We start from the raw sequence: 16014 nt of genomic DNA on the forward strand, positions 1-16014 counted from the left end.
AAGTATTTCTCAATTGTTGGATGTGTGGGAGTTAAAAGTTGGACTATCTTTTCATTAATGACTTCTTATTTTACTTAATTTTCTTCAGTTCATGCAGTTGACAGGGATACTTCAGAATTTCTTGATGCTCATTCTATGGCTTAGCTTGCGAAACTACCTTGTGTCTATGTATAACGACTATGACTTAACTATTGAAGGCAAGAGGTTTTTGTTTTGTTTTTGTTTCTTATGTGTGTATGTGTGTGGGGGATGTACCTCCAAAAAAGTAAAAGGGGACCCTGAGGGCCACTTCTGGTGATACTTGGCTTACCAGGCCTAGAAATCTAATGCTAGACACTGAGGACGTAGAATCTTCTGGAACTATGGTGGGGATGGGTGTCCCTCCAGGGCCATAATCAGAGGTGCTAGAAGATCTCCAGAGCTGTATGCAGTGTTGCTAGGAGGCCTACAGGGCAAAACCAGTGGTGATAGGGGGTATTGAAGTCTGGACCCAGCAGTTTTGGAAGGATGGTATTTGGTGGACTTTGAACTTAGATTCTAGCACATGCGAAGCATGAGTCCCTTAATCAATAAACTTCACAGCTCTGAAGACCAAGATTCATGAGGTTCACAAAAAATATGTTTTAGGGGCCAGAGCGATAGTGCAGTGGGCCCCCAAAAAAGTTATGTTTTAGAGGCCAGAGCAATAGGGTGTTTGCCTTGCATGCGACTGACCCAGGACGGACGTGGTTTTGATCCCTGTTGTCCCATATGATCCCACAAGCTAGGATCCATTTCTGAACACACAGCTAGGAATAACCCCTGAGCGTCATATTTGTGGCCCCAAAACAAAGCAAAACAAAAAGTTATGTTTTAGGGGCCAGAACGATAGTATAGTGAGTAAGACATTTGCCCTTGCACACAGCCAACCTGGGTTCAATCCCCGGCACCCCATATGGTCCCCTAAGCCTGTCAGGAGTGATTTCTCAGCACAGAGAGGGTACTAATGCCTAAGAACCACCAGATGTGGCCCCCAAAACAAATAAATAAAAAGTACAAGGAAACATTAAGAAGAACTTTCATTTAAAAAGTTATGTTTTGGGTCCCAAGAGACAGCACAACGGTAGGGCATTTGCCTTGCATGTGGCCAACCCAGGAAGAACAGTGGTTCGATTCTTGGCATCACATATGGTTCCCTGAGCCTGCCAGGACCAATTTCTGAGCACAGAGCCAGAAGTAACCCCTGAGCTCTGCTGGGTGGACCCTCCAAAAAAGTTATGTTTTAGAGACTGAAGCAGTAGGGTGTCTGCCTTGCATGTCACCGACCCAGGACGGACCCGGGTTCAATCCTTAGCATTCCATTTGGTCCCCTGAGCCAGCCAGAAGCCATTTCTGAGCGCAAAACCAGGAGTAACCCCTGAGTACCGCCTGGGGATAGCTCCTCCAAAAAGAAAAAAAATGCCATGTTTAAAATGTATATCTAAATTTCATATTGCGAAGGAAACAAATTATGACCAAAAACTATATAAGGAAAGTAATCATAATGCTACTAGTCCACTAGATAATAACACTTAAATATTTGTGATCGTTAAATCAGATAGCAGCAGTTCACGAATAAGGAAGACGTCATTGACACAAAATAGAAAGCCAGGAAATAGGTCTTTATGAGTATGAAGAGTTTGTGCGGTAAATGCATTGAGACAACTGGCAGACCTCCGGAGAATCAGAGTGCCGAAAGCATATCTCAAACTTTTCATGATGGCAAGATACATATAGTTTAATGATTTAAATGTAGTATATTGTTAACTTGTTATAATGAACAATTGTAGGTAATATTTTCCTACGGTTTTTATTCATTCTTAGATATTATGGGGAAAACTTTTAATGACAACACAGGATTTACAACCCATAAAAGATTAATAGGTTCTAAAATTAAAAAATGTCAGCATGGCAAAAGACAAATTTGAAACTGTCACACATAAAAGAAGACTCCCCATTAATATAAAAGTACTACTAAAATTTAAAAGGTCAGTGCCTCAGAAGGAAAAAAATGTGGCAAAAAATAAAAATACAGTTCACAGAAAGGAGATACAAAGAGTTTTCAAAAGTATATTTAGAAAGTGATTATTCTGGTAGTAAGAGAAATACAAGCTAAAAATATACTGACAAATCATTGTATCTATACTATGTTAAAAATCAACTTATAGGGACCAGTGAGATGATAGAATAGGGTTAAAATGCTTGCACATGGCCAATCCCAGCTCAATCCCCAGCATCACATACAACCCCTTATGCAAAGGTAAGGGTTACCTCTGAGTTCAAAGCCAGGAGTAAGCCCTGAGCACCAAAAGGTGGAACTCAAGTTCTTATCCTCAAGAAGTCACTTACTAATTCTTTTTGGATAAATTATTGAAAACAGCTACTCTTGCTTATTGTTGACGAGAACATAATTCAAATTAAACCACCAATTAGCAATATCCATACAGACTTCGGAGACATATTCTCTTAGATAAGTCAATTCCCTATCCAGAAATTTACCATGTTTATTATTTCTTTTTACCATTCCTTTACTTTCCACTTTACTTTGTCATCCTAGTTTGAAGTGTTTCTCCTAAATAAATTTATAACTTTATAACTAAACTATATATTTTTCCTATTTTGATAATCTGTCCTATAATGAGATTATACTTATTAAGATTTTTTATGTGCTTGAATTCAATCTCCATATTTCTTACTCTTCATTTTTTCATTTTTTTTCTGAAAATAGAGAGGAAGATTTTTACCAATCTTTGATTTGATTTATGTAGTTTATTCCTTCCCTCTACAGCATTCTATTCTCTTGGAAGTCAATTATATATATATATATATATATATATATATATATATATATATATATATATATATATATATATATCTGTTATAAAAGTTCTTTTCTAGTTTATGGGCCATACCTGGAGCTTTACTCTTAGGAATCACTCCTGACAGTGCTCAGAGACACAGTGAGATGCTGTAGATCAAATCAGGGTCTGTTGTATAGTGGTGCCCTACCTACTGTACTATATCTCTCTGGCCCCTATTTATAAATTTCAGCATATATCCTTGCACTTTAGTATACTTATTTCTAGTTAATTCATATCTAACCATTCCTAAATATGACAAAACCCTGCATGACTCAGGTCAGCTTCTATAATTTTCTCTACTTTTCCTTTCCACTCTTTTAAGCTTACCGTATTGTAAGCTATTATATTTTTGTCACTATAGACAGATATTATTTGTATTGATTTGTTCAACAATTTGTTTGCCATCATTGACTGAATATTCAATTTTTGTCCAGATTTTTAACAAATTCTCTCGTTGGTTAGGAGATAACCCAGAGCTTTGGGTAGTCTAAAGAAGAATTCTCAGTTTGAAGTCAATATATTTTATTTGTCTTTACTTTCAAATGCAATTAATGTATGTTACCTTGCAAATGATTCAGCAAATTGAGGAAGGGGGGTACTTTATCTTCTTAACTAGCCTTTATTAGGGAGAAATGTGGAGAGAGAGAGGAGAGAGGGGGGAGGGAGGGAGGGAGGGAGGGAGGGAGGGAGGGAGGGAGAGAGAGAGAGAGAGAAAGAGAAAGAGAGAGAGAGAGAGAGAGAGAGAGAGAGAGAGAGAGAGAGAGAGAGAGAGAGAGAGAGAGAGAGAGAGAGTAGACAACCTGTAGCACCATTCCTGGCTTCTAGACCTTTGTACTGCCTAGAACTCAGTTTCTTGGATGCAAAGGCTATTTCTGTATATGTACCAAACTTTAAGTTATTTGTTGAAAATTTCTTCAGGATTCTCACCAGTCACATAAGCCACAGTAGGATGTGTTAGCAAAATCTTAACTACTCTCAGCATCTAAGTAAAATGTATCTGACCTCTTACCGGAATACTGATCCCAAACTAGCTGTGTTTTGCAGTTAATTGCACGGTTGTTTTTTTTTTTTTTTTTAACTTATTTTGTTTTCTTTAAAGTAAATTATTTTCCCATTTTAAGCTTTTGTTTGCTATTGCTTTGGGGTCACACCCAGTAGTGCTCAGGGGCTATTCTTAGCTCTGGTCAGGGGCCATTTCTATGGCTGCTTATGGAATCATGTATTCTGGGGATCAAACCAGGGCCTCTTTTGTGCAAAACATACCTTCAGTCTGTTGAGCTATCTTCCTGAACCCTATTTTCAACATTTTTTTCTGTTTAGAGGTTATAATTAGTGGTGCTCAGGGATCACTCCTGAAAGTATTTGAAGGGGTGCATGTGAGGTACTAAGGATTGAATCCAGACCTGTCAAATGTAAAGCAATCACCCTACCCTTTTATATTGTCGCTTCAGATCCAATGTTTCCAATATTTAAAAAATTTTGGATTTTATTCCATTCTCAAATTTGACATTTCTTGTTTTCTGTTTGTTTTGGGTTTCTTTTTTGGAGGGTCACACCAGGCAGTGTCTAGGAGTTAGTCCTGGCTCTGCACTCAGAAATCGCTCCTGGCAGGCACATTGACCATTTGGAATGCCAGGATTCAAACCACCATCTGTCCTAGATTGGCTGCATGCAAGGCAAATGCCCTACTGCTGTGCTATCTCTCCGGCCCTTCAAATTTGACATTTCATGTGGGCTTTAAGCTCACTCAGAGTTTTCACATTGTGTCAAAAAATAGGCTGCTTCTCTGTGTCTGCAGACCCATGGGAACAGACTCATTGGCCTTCATTTGTTGGGGAACACCTGGAAGGGTCACAGTGACACAGAGCATGAACCTTCAGCCCTTGTCTTCCCAACTGCTAACACCCTAACCTCTGAAGATGTTCAAAGCTCAGTCCTAATCTCAGAATGTAGTCTGGCTGATATTTAATTGGATTATAAACCATCACCCCCAAGCTCCTCTTGAGTCCCTGGGTCTTGTCTGTTTCTCCCAACCAAAAATTTTCTGAGTTCAACTGTTCCTTAAACACATGCTAGTGTTTGTAAAACCTTGGTACAATTTTTGGTACATCAGCTTTGCCTACAGTTTGACCTCAACCTCGGACACCAAAAGCTTTTCTTTGTTAATATATGTTGTTTTATATTTTTAACATATATTATTGGTCTTGGCCTTATTAATTAGATAAAAAGTGATAGAAATGATTTTTAGTTTTCAATCACAAATGATTCTGCAAACGTAAAAAAAAATAGACTACCAGAGTTGTAAAGCTAGTAAGTGGGAAGGACACTTGCCTGGCTGACCCGGGCTCAATTCCCAGCATCCCATATGGTTCCCCAAGTCTGCCAGCAGTAAACTCCTCAGGGTGTGACCTAAAAAACCAAAACAAAAAAAAAACTAGTATTTCGTCTATGTTTAAAATCTGTTTTACATTGTTTAAATATCTACATATTTGCTGACATCATATTATGCCTGCAATTTATAAGATCTCTTGATCTAACTTAGAATCTAACTTGAAGGTAGAAAATTTTTTAAAATGAAGTTATAATTTGTCACAAATTAAATTGCATCACATATAAAATTTTAAGTGAAAAATCATTATATAAAAATATATAATTATGTATAATTATACTTTCACATTTTATTTATTTATTTATTTATTTACTTATTTATTAGTTTTTGGGCCACACTCGGTGGTGCTCAGGGGTTACTCCTGACTGTCTGCTCAGAAATAGCTCCTGGCAGGCACGGGGGACCATATGGGACACCGGGATTCGAACCAACCACCTTTGGTGCTGGATCGGCTGCTTGCAAGGCAAACGCCACTGTGCTATCTCTCCAGGCCCATTTTACGTTGTTTTTAGAAAAATACTCAGGAGTCCTATGTTCAATATTATGTTTGCTAATGATGCAGGGGTGTAGCGAGTGTAAGTGAAATTTCTGATTGGAGATTTAATTAAAATAGCTCCATCATCTTTCTAACCTTTTGGTATAGCCTTAGTAACATATCACTGGTTATAAGGTTAAAATGTTTTATTCGATAGGTCAAGTCCAGTTAGGATTTTATTGCTTTGCCCAGAGGCCACTGTGAGCGTGACTTAGAGATCAACTTGCAAGTCTTATGTAACCTTAGAAAAGTCATAAAACATATATTAAAAAGAAAGGTTCTGTGTGTAGAAATAGCTCAGGTTAGAATCAGTGTAAAGTTTGGTGATTATCAGGTAGGAGGGAGATGGTTAGAGAAGGCATTGTGGGTCTTTTTGTTGGTGACAGTTTTTCACAGTAAGAGATATGATGTTCACCCCTGAAATGTTGTGACATTGTTTTTGAATTTATTCATTATTATAGTTTAGATAACATGTTAATGTTCATAACATTGCTATGCAAGTCACTACCTCCTTCTACCACCAAAGCCCAAGTCCTCCTATTTCAATTTCCTCCCTTCCTCTAGTCCATCTTTCCATCTCCCCTTGCAAGACCCACATATACACACATGCTGCTTGATAACCCATGCTTTATAATCCAGGGCCAAGAGTCTGTCATGTTCAATGCTGCCTGTGAAATATTATATTATAAACCAATTATGAATACATAACAAGACAAAAAAGAAAAACAAATTTAGTTAATGTTAGTTATTTTAACAATGTTTTATGTAGAGGAAAGAGTTTCCTGCTAAATGAATAGTAAAAATGACTTTGTATGCCTAAAGGATGCAAATTTAGAAGTCTTTGAAGGGTTAGACGTCATGTCATACGTAAGCTCACAATGACAAATAAGGCAGTTCCAAATTCATTTTTCTGTTTAGTGGTTTTTAGAGGGGTTATACCCAGTAATGCTCAGGGGTTACTCCTGACTGAACCTAGGGATCACTCCTGAGTCTGAATCTAGGGATCACTCCTGAATCTGAACATAGGGATCAATCAGGAGACCAAATGGGAAGGCTGAAGATTAGACTGGGTTGGGAATGTTCAAGGCAAACCCCTTACAACAGTATACTCTCTCTAGCTCCTATCTTCTCTTTAGCTACTCTTGACATTTAAAGATGTTTTTAAATTTTAATTTATTTAAAGAAAATGTATCACATAGTTGACATAATTGATAATAATACATTTGTTTCAAGATAAGGGAAAGTAAACTAATTAAAAAAATAGGAAGAAAATAGAAAAAAACTGGGCTGGAGCCCAGTTCAGTAGCAAGTATATTTGTGAAAATTATTGCATATCCAATAAAGTCATTAATACAATAGCAGAAGGTTTAGTAAGCTCCAAAGCTTACAAAAAATAAGAGATAAAAAGTACAATAAAAAGGTGTGTGTGTCAGTTGTTGTTTGCATAGGAACAGCAAAATATGGGTAAAATAAAAAGGAAAAACGTTTGGCCTAAAAAACAGGGAGATATTACCCATGAAGTATTATTGCATAAGACCAATTAAAGGCTCAGGCATACTAAGTTGTCTAACCCCAAAGTCTTTCTCTAGTACCAGTAAAAGCTCTTCACAATCACGGTAGTTGCTGTCAGGTTTCTGTAGTTAAAGATCATGGTTTCTATACAGGTCGTATATTGAAGTAAGGGTGATGCAGAGCATCTTCTGGTTTCATTTCACCATTATGTGACAATGCAGAGAACCCTGCCCTGAAGGAAGGTTGTTGCTGTTTCCATGTTGTCAGGCTGTCATATGAACCCACTCTGGAGTAAGTTGATGCCAGGGCATCAGTAGGATCTTCCCTGGTAGACATCCGATTCCTGGTGCTGGTGTAGAAAACAGTGCTGTTTCCATAGATGAGATCCAAGGTTTAGGGGTGACTTGTCAATGTCCAATCCTCTGAAGCCTAAGCCAAGTCACTATGACAAGTGTTCATGCTGTAGGGGCACACTGAAATACAAAATTATGTGTTCCTATTTCTATTAGGTAAGAACTTGTTAGCACACAGAAGATTTCCCCTTTTCAATGTGCCTATGCAAAAAGGAACAATGCCACATGGTTACTACTTGTGCATATGGGAGTAAAAATAACAAGCTAAACAATCCTGATAACCTGGTTCTAACATGACCTCAGAACACTAGAGAAACTTATCTACTAGAATTCCCTACTAAACAGACCCCCAAAATGGGGGAAATTGCTGCTACATAAGAAGATAAGAATTATACCTATTAAAGAAATACATCTAAAGAAATATTCAAAGGAGATATACATATGCATTTAAGTCTTTTGAAATAGTCTGGGGCAGGGAATAAAATCCGGAGCCCAGCGTCAACCTGTGGTTTGGTCTTATGGAGGCAAAAATATGGCTCCCAGCACTCACATATCAGGAAACATCCTCGAGGTGGGGGCTTCTCAGAAACTGAATCTGGAAGCAAACAATAGTCCACAGTGAAGGGAAGTGGGGGCAAGGGGCCACCAAGAGCAAATCAGCAGCAGTAGTGTCAGCAGCCTCTTGAGCTGAGAATCTATCTTTTCACTTTGGGAGCTGGTTGGCAGTTCGCTGGGGTGTGGTATGGGGGAATGTTCTGTTTCCTGAAGAGTTAAAAATTGAGGGTAAAATGGAATAGATGGAGGGAAATAACAGATGGGGGAGGCAAGAGAGTGAAAGGCTAGAAGAGAATTTGTAAGGTGGTAAGCGAAGGTGGGAAGGAAGGGTTATACATAACAGGGGGAAGGACAGTGTACATCATAGACAGACATTATATATATTACAGATGGACATTAGACAGACATAGAGGTGGCCAATGCATTCATTCATGCACACACATAGACAGATCAGAGGATCGATCCATGGGTTACAGTTGAAATGCTGACTCAGGTGAAATGGGACAGAACGTTTAAAAAATATAATGCCAGCAAGTCAGATGGAAAGATTTTCCATTTTTTAGGCCAATCATGATTAAAGAAGGTAAACTTTACTGAAGAAAGGCTTCATGGGTTAGATTGTATAATTTTCAAGTCTAGAAAACTGATTACAGTAATGAGCACTGTCAGAGGAATCCATTCCATGAAATATCACCTAGTGGGTCTTAAACGTCCAGTTTCCTTTTCTAAAAGTAATCTAAAATCATGGAGAATTTTGGTATACTGGTAAACTACCTATAATTGAAAACATACAATAACATATTCAATGAATGAGATCTATAAAAGTTCATGGCATGCAGTTGCATTTTCCATTGCTATCTGTGGACATAAACATTAGATTATATTAGCAGGCACAATCAAGTAGAAAATGAATAGATTAGAATTTTTGTTGTAACATTATCACAATGAGCCCTGTCTTCTGAATCTAATATAGTATAGTATTGCAATGTGGAACTAGGGTGATCCACTATATCTACAAGTAGCACTGTGGACAAAAAGATCAAGGATTAATTATAGCATAGTAAAAGTAAGACATTAAAACTACTTAAAGAGAGCACTGTAGTGTGAGTCCATGTCTTCCAAATGCATTCTGCACCTGTTTCTGTATATAAAAGCATTGGAACATTTTTCTTGGTTTTTGGACCACACCCGGCATTGCTCAGGAGTTACTCCTGGCTGTCTGCTCAGAAATAGCTCCTGGCAGGCACGGGGGACCATATGGGACACTGGGATTCGAATCAACCACTTTAGGTTCTGGATCAGCTGCTTGCAAGGCAAACGCCACTGTGCTATCTCTCTGGGCCCACATTAGAACATTTTTAAAGAGCAGTTGATTGGACACAGGCTCAATCTACACAGCTATATCTGTTCTTGATGGGAGAGTTTAATCCATTGACATTTAAGGAAACTATTGACAGAAAGGGCTGTTGTGCTATTATATTATGAAGGGTTGTTGTTCTTACAATTGAGAATTTGGTTTGTGTAATTGCTCTTTGAGTAACTCATTTAGGTACAGTTTGGGTAGCGCAAATATTGCGAGTTCTTTTTTGACTAAGAATGTTTTTAACTCTCCCTTCCATGTAAATAAGAGTTTCGCTGAAAGTGAACTCTGGGTTGAAAGTTTCTTTCATTTAATAGTTTGAATATGTCATTACACTCTTTTCTTGCCTGGATTGTTTCAAATGGAAGATCTGGTGTGATTCTTATGTTGTTTCCTTTATACTTGAGGGTGTACTTTTTTTCTCCCTTACTGCTTTAAAGAGTTGATCTCTGTGTGTTTTTGCCATTTGGATTACTAAATATCTTGGTGTTGTTTTGTTAGGGTTTATTTTGCTTGGCACTTTTTTTGCCTCTTGGATTTGTAGAGAAACCTCTTCCTCAAGAGTGGAGAAGTTCTTTGTTATTATTTCCCTCACTATTTGTTCTTCCCTTTTCCCTTTTCTTCCTATTCTGGAATTCCTATAATTCGGAGATTATTTCTCTTGGCTTTATTCTTTAAGGTTTGTCTCCCCTTTCTTTTTTGACTTCTTTATTACTGCTGTCTTGTAATTTGTCTTCCAGTTTGTCTATGTGATTCTCCACATGTGTAATTCTATTATTATGACTTGCTAACATTTTTTTGGTTCCTTGAGTTCCATTTGTATGGATTTTCTCATCTCCTGAAAAAGTTCTTCTTTGAATTGGTTGAATTGTTCATATATAGATTTCTTAATTTCTCAGGCTAGTGACTTTTGATTTCCACTGCTAAACCATTATGTGTTGATGTTAGGTCCTCATCTATAAGGTTCAGGTGTTTGGTGGACTTGGAGATTTGCCAGAATTTTTCTCTGTGTTCCCCACAGTAGATGTCATCTTTAGATTCTCCATTGATCTTTACATTTAGTGGTTTAGAGTGCTGGAGTAACAGAGTGTTTAAGAAAGTAATCTATTAAATTGTTTGTATAAAACCTGACTCAAAGAGTATCTTCTTAGAGATTATTTTTCTAAACTATCAAGGTTGTCTAAGAATGGTAAAAAAAAATATTGCATTTAAGGGCCACACCCAGTGATGCTCAGAAGTTACTCCTGTCTATGCACTTAGAAATTGCTCCTGACTCTGGGGACCATATGGGGTGCCAGGGATCGAACCCAGGTTCATCCTAGGTCAGCCACATGCAAAGCAAATGCCCTACCACTGTGCTATTGCTCCGAACCCTGAGCTGTATATTTTCTAAGAGAAATAAGTGCTAAATCCAATCTGCCGGGAAGTCTATAATACAAATTGTAATGACTTTGCACAGACGCACTCGCATCCACGTGGTTTGGGAAAAGGAGGAAGGAAGGAAGAGGGTTTTAGTAATGGCCCGGAAGTTGGCTGGGAAAAGGCCCACAAGGACGGCCCACTTTGCGTTTGGTGGAGAGTCTCTATTTCCTCCCCTACACATTAAAGGATTTTATTTTGGTTTTTATGTATTTAGTTATTGGTGGGGGGGGTCACACTTGGTGGGGTTAAGGGGTTATTTCTATCTCCACTCTCAGAAATTGCTCCTGGCAGGCTTGGGGAAATGCTGGGAATCGAACCTGGGTCTGTCCTACGTTGGCAGCATGCAAGGCAAATGCCCTACCACTGTGCTATAGCTCTGGCCCCTAGAATTTTTTGTTTTGAAAAAAAGTCCTGAGAGATTTTCAGCGGGTTGAATGTAGACTTTGAATACAGGAGGTCCAGGTTCTGCCTCCAGTACCACAATCACATGATCCTCTAAGCATCACTAGAAGTGAATCCTGAGCACTGCCAGATATGACCCCCCCCCATTTTATTGTAGCCTATATATTAATCATGGACCTACATTACTATGCACTTGATGCCACTAAAAAAAATAGAAACTTTTCCTTCTTAAGTTTTCAAGCAGAAGAGCAAATGGGGCCCTGTGATTTCTAGTGAAAGGACCATAAATAGAAAGGCCATCCTCATCAATTGCTGGAATGGAAACATTCCCGCAGTGAAGTGTGAGCAGCTTCTTAGCTGTAGCATGCAGCATGTACACAGTGGACATGCTCTATCAAGCTGAGAGCCAGTGGGCCACACCTGACTCTTGCTGGTCTACCAAGGGTCTCACCCTCAGCACCAGAGCTGGTCACTCACCATATGACCTTCATTCCTAAACTCCACATGCTTTTCAGATTAACACAGGACAGAGACAAGGATCAGAATAACTTGGCACATGCCTTTACTGTGCCAACAACCTCTGAGGCAATGACTAGTTTCCTGAACAATAGAGCATAAGAAATGGCTATGAATAAAAGATAAGAAGTACAAAAGGAAATCATATAGGGTGCTGGGAAAGGGTCAGAGCTTGACTCAACTTAAAGCTAGATGAACAGAGCTGCAAGTGACCAGAAAGTCTTGAAAGAAAGCAGTGAGTTCAGAGACTCGAGGAGGGTGGGATTAGGGAGCAAGAATGTCTGTGGAACAGCAGGATGATGTTGCCCACCCCATCACTCCAGAGATAGTGCTCCCAGGAGAAAAAGGTAGAGCTATGGGGCCCAGGGGACAGATTTGGAAATGCTGGAGGATCATCATCAGGTTAGGGCCCAAGGATGTGGGAAAAGGGGACAGGAGAGCAGGGGACTGGTGATACTGTGGGGGTTTTCAGGTAGAGCAAGCCAGGGCCTGTGACTAGGCTAGTAGTTAAACAGCAAATAAAGAGACTTGTGTGGAGGCAGACTAGGTCAGAATGATAGTGAATGGGATGCAGATTGGGAGTGAAAATAGCTTATGGGATCCCCAGAATATTGGGGGTAGATGTGATGGCGAGACAACTTCACAAGGCCACACACTGTGTCATTCTGATGGCAAAGGACCCTGGACATTTGAGGAAGTAAAGGCCATTGGTGACCTCTGGATAAAAGAAGAGAAGAGAGAGCAGGATTAAAGGAGAGTGGGAGTGGGAAAAGGCAGGCAGAGTTACTATGAATAGCTGAAATAGGCTAGGATAGCAGGAAGAAGCTATTGACCAAAAATAAAATGCACTGAAGAAAAGTTAACTATATTATTCAAAATGGGATCTTGTCACCGAGAGGGTGGGCAAGTTCCTGATTTTTAAATAAGGTGTGAGAGAATTTTCCAAATCTAAACTCATTACTTGCAATAGCATTATAATAACAAAAATAGGAACCCTGTAATAGATTCAGGCAAAGATACATACAAAAGGAAAATATTCTGCAGCCAGTAGAGAAATCACTATAGAATCTAAAGTGTTTTTTTCTAATCTTAAAAGAGTCGCAAGTTTTTTCTCTTGCTAACACAACAGATCTGAAATATTAACAGAGATGTCTGATGATTAACAGGTCATTAAAAGGAACTCACCAGAAATGAGACTGATTGGAAAGAGGAGGAAGAGTTAGAAATGTGTTTTTTTTTTCTTTCTTTTTCTTTTTCTTTTTTTTTTTTTTTTGACCCTCATTTACTCACTTAATCTTTTTATTTCTTTCTTTCTGGTTTTTAGGCCACCTTGGGCAGTGCTTAGGGCTTATTCCTGGCTCTGCCCTCAGGAAACCATATGTAATGCCAGGCATAGAACTAGGCAAATACCTCACTTTAGTAGTCTCTTCAATCCCTCATTCAATTTCCCATTAGTTTTCCTCTCCTTATGGATCACTCTTGTTCTCTTCTACCATTCAATCACTTCATTTCTTTCTCAAAACCTTTGGGACAAGAATGATGTGTGAGCTCAGTGCTTTTGGTTTGAAGTCATCTTGTAAAACAGGAAGGGAAAACAATCATGTTAGAAGCTACTGAGAGTGATACTCATAAAACCCAGTGTAAGAGGAAGTAAATATAGAAAAGACACAGTGGGAAAGCCAGCTAGATCATAAGATATACTAGACAAAATCAAATGTAGGCCTAACAAGGGCAACTTTAAGACTTACCTGTAGATAGATTATAGTCCACATGAATGTCCATGTGCCTCATTGCACAATCCGTAATCAGTTTCATGAGCTGTGTGATTTAAATTCCAGTTCCTGCAACTCCTACCTATGACCTTTGTCAAATTATTAAACTGCCCTGTGCCTCAGCTTCCCCCGGTGAAACAAGGATACTAATAACAACGACTTTTTAGAGTTGTTTTGAAAGTTAAATTAACTTATAGTTAAGGCGCTACAAGAACCTGTAGTACTGTAAAATTGGAATTTCACTCCACTGTTATACTAGTAGTATTGCCCCCAAGCCACACAAGGGAAAAATGAATAGAATGCCAATAAAAATTTGGCATGTTGATTATCTGAATAGGAGTGTTTTAACATGCTTCTCTAAATGTTTTTAAAATGTTAAGAAGTCTGTGAATAGTGAGAGTAAAATATTTACACCAGCAGACTTATTTTTCAAGTCTTTGCAAAAAATAATTAAAAATATCTGCAAAACAAAAGTTGAAAGCATGAATGAAAAACAACTGCCAGAGACCAAAATCTAAGATGACAGAAATTAAGATAGGCATAGTTACCGATAAAAGTGGCAATGTAGGGGCCCGAGAGATAGCATGGAGGTAAGGTGTTTGCTTTGCATACAGAAGGTCAGTGGTTCGAATCCCAGCATCGCATATGGTCCCCCGAGCCTGCCAGAACCAATTTCTGAGCATAGAGCCAGGAGTAACCCCTGAGCGCTGCCAGGTGTGACCCCCCTACACCAAAATGGTGGCAAAGTATTGTGGCATAAAATGCATACTGGTGAAGGTTCTTGTACGTTGTATGACTGTAACTCAATCATGAACAATCTTATCTGTGAAAAAACTGTAATATGAACAACGTTGTAACCATGTTTTTTTAAATAAAGATTTTTTTAAAAAGACCAAGTCTCTGCTCATACTTTTAAAAATTATGTGATTTCCTACATATAAGAGACATATGGAAAAGTACCAAAATAACCTATGAGAACTGGCAATATATATCTGTTGAAAATAAAATTACAGAAAAGATAGTTCTATTTCAAAAGTAGAAGAGAAGGAAGTGTTAGAGAAAACAACATTGAACCTTTTGGAGTTAAGTGACATGGTAGTAATTTTCTTCATTATAAAAGATTTTTATTTTCTTTGCCATACCTGCCAGTGCTCAGGGACTACTCCTATCTCTGAATGAATTACTCCTGGCAGTGCTTGGAGACCATGTGGGGTACTGGAGACCAAATTTGGGTTGATCTCATATAAGACAAGCACCCTATCTGCTGTACTATCTTTTCAACCTCTAGTCTAAAATGTAATATTTTGTTTGTCTTCTTCATTGTGATTTTTATGTTGTTTAGTTGATTTGGGGGTACATACAGTGGTGCATAGGGGGATATTCCCACTTCTGTGTTTTAAAGTCCCTCCTGAGGGTTCCTCACATAGTACCATACATCAAACCCAGGCCTTTGGCATGAAAAGCTTGCACTCAGCCCACTGAGGTATTGTTCTGACCCTTACCTATCTTCAAATACAAAAGAAAAAAGAAAAAAAAAAAACCTTGAAAAGCTGCATTACACATATCTCCCATAAGCTTCAAATCATGGAGATTGTATGATATACAAGGAATAGAAAAACTAATGTTGACATTAAACCCCACTTGGAATTATTTTAAATCATTTATTTGTTTGGTTTTTGTTGTTGTTGTTGTTGTTGTTGAACTACACTTCACAGTGCTCAGGAATTATTCCTTGTAGGCTTATGGTACTGCGTATATTGTGTACTGGGAATAGATTAAAGTGGCAGAGATAGAGCATGGAGGTAAGGTGTTTGCTTTGCATGCAGAAGGTCAGTGGTTTGAATCCTGGCATACCATATGGTCCCCCGAGTCTGCCAGGAGCGATTTCTGAGCATAGAGCCAGAGTAAACCCTGAGCACTGCCAAGTGTGACCCAAAAACCAAAAACCGTCATGCAAAGCAAGCATGATCATCCCTGCTTTACTATTACTTTGGTCTCTTGGGATTCTTTTTTTTTTTTTTTTAATTTTTTTTTTTATTTAAACACCTTGATTACATACATGATTGTGTTTGGGTTTCAGTCATAAAAGGAACACCACCCATCACCAGTGCAACATTCCCATCACCCAAGTCCCAAATCTCCCTCCTCCCCCCCCAACCCCCGCCTGTACCCTAAACAGGCTCTACATTTCCCTCATACATTCTCAATATTAGGACAGTTCAAAATGTAGTTATTTCTCTAACTAAACTCATCACTCTTTGGGATTCTTTTTAAAGGCCCTCCTGCAGGAGCCTGGAATCATCTGGATGGTTCATTTGT

At 38.6% G+C, this 16014-nt stretch overlaps 1 protein-coding gene across 1 annotated transcript in view; it reads left to right on the top strand.

The window, feature by feature from the left end:
* The window catches only part of PACRG (parkin coregulated), a 416149-nt gene that overhangs the window by 239301 nt on the left and 160834 nt on the right, over positions 1-16014 (top strand). The gene's annotated exons all lie outside the window — the stretch shown is intronic.

This window comes from Suncus etruscus, chromosome 18, assembly GCF_024139225.1.
Source record: "Suncus etruscus isolate mSunEtr1 chromosome 18, mSunEtr1.pri.cur, whole genome shotgun sequence".
Classification (NCBI taxonomy): domain Eukaryota; kingdom Metazoa; phylum Chordata; class Mammalia; order Eulipotyphla; family Soricidae; genus Suncus; species Suncus etruscus.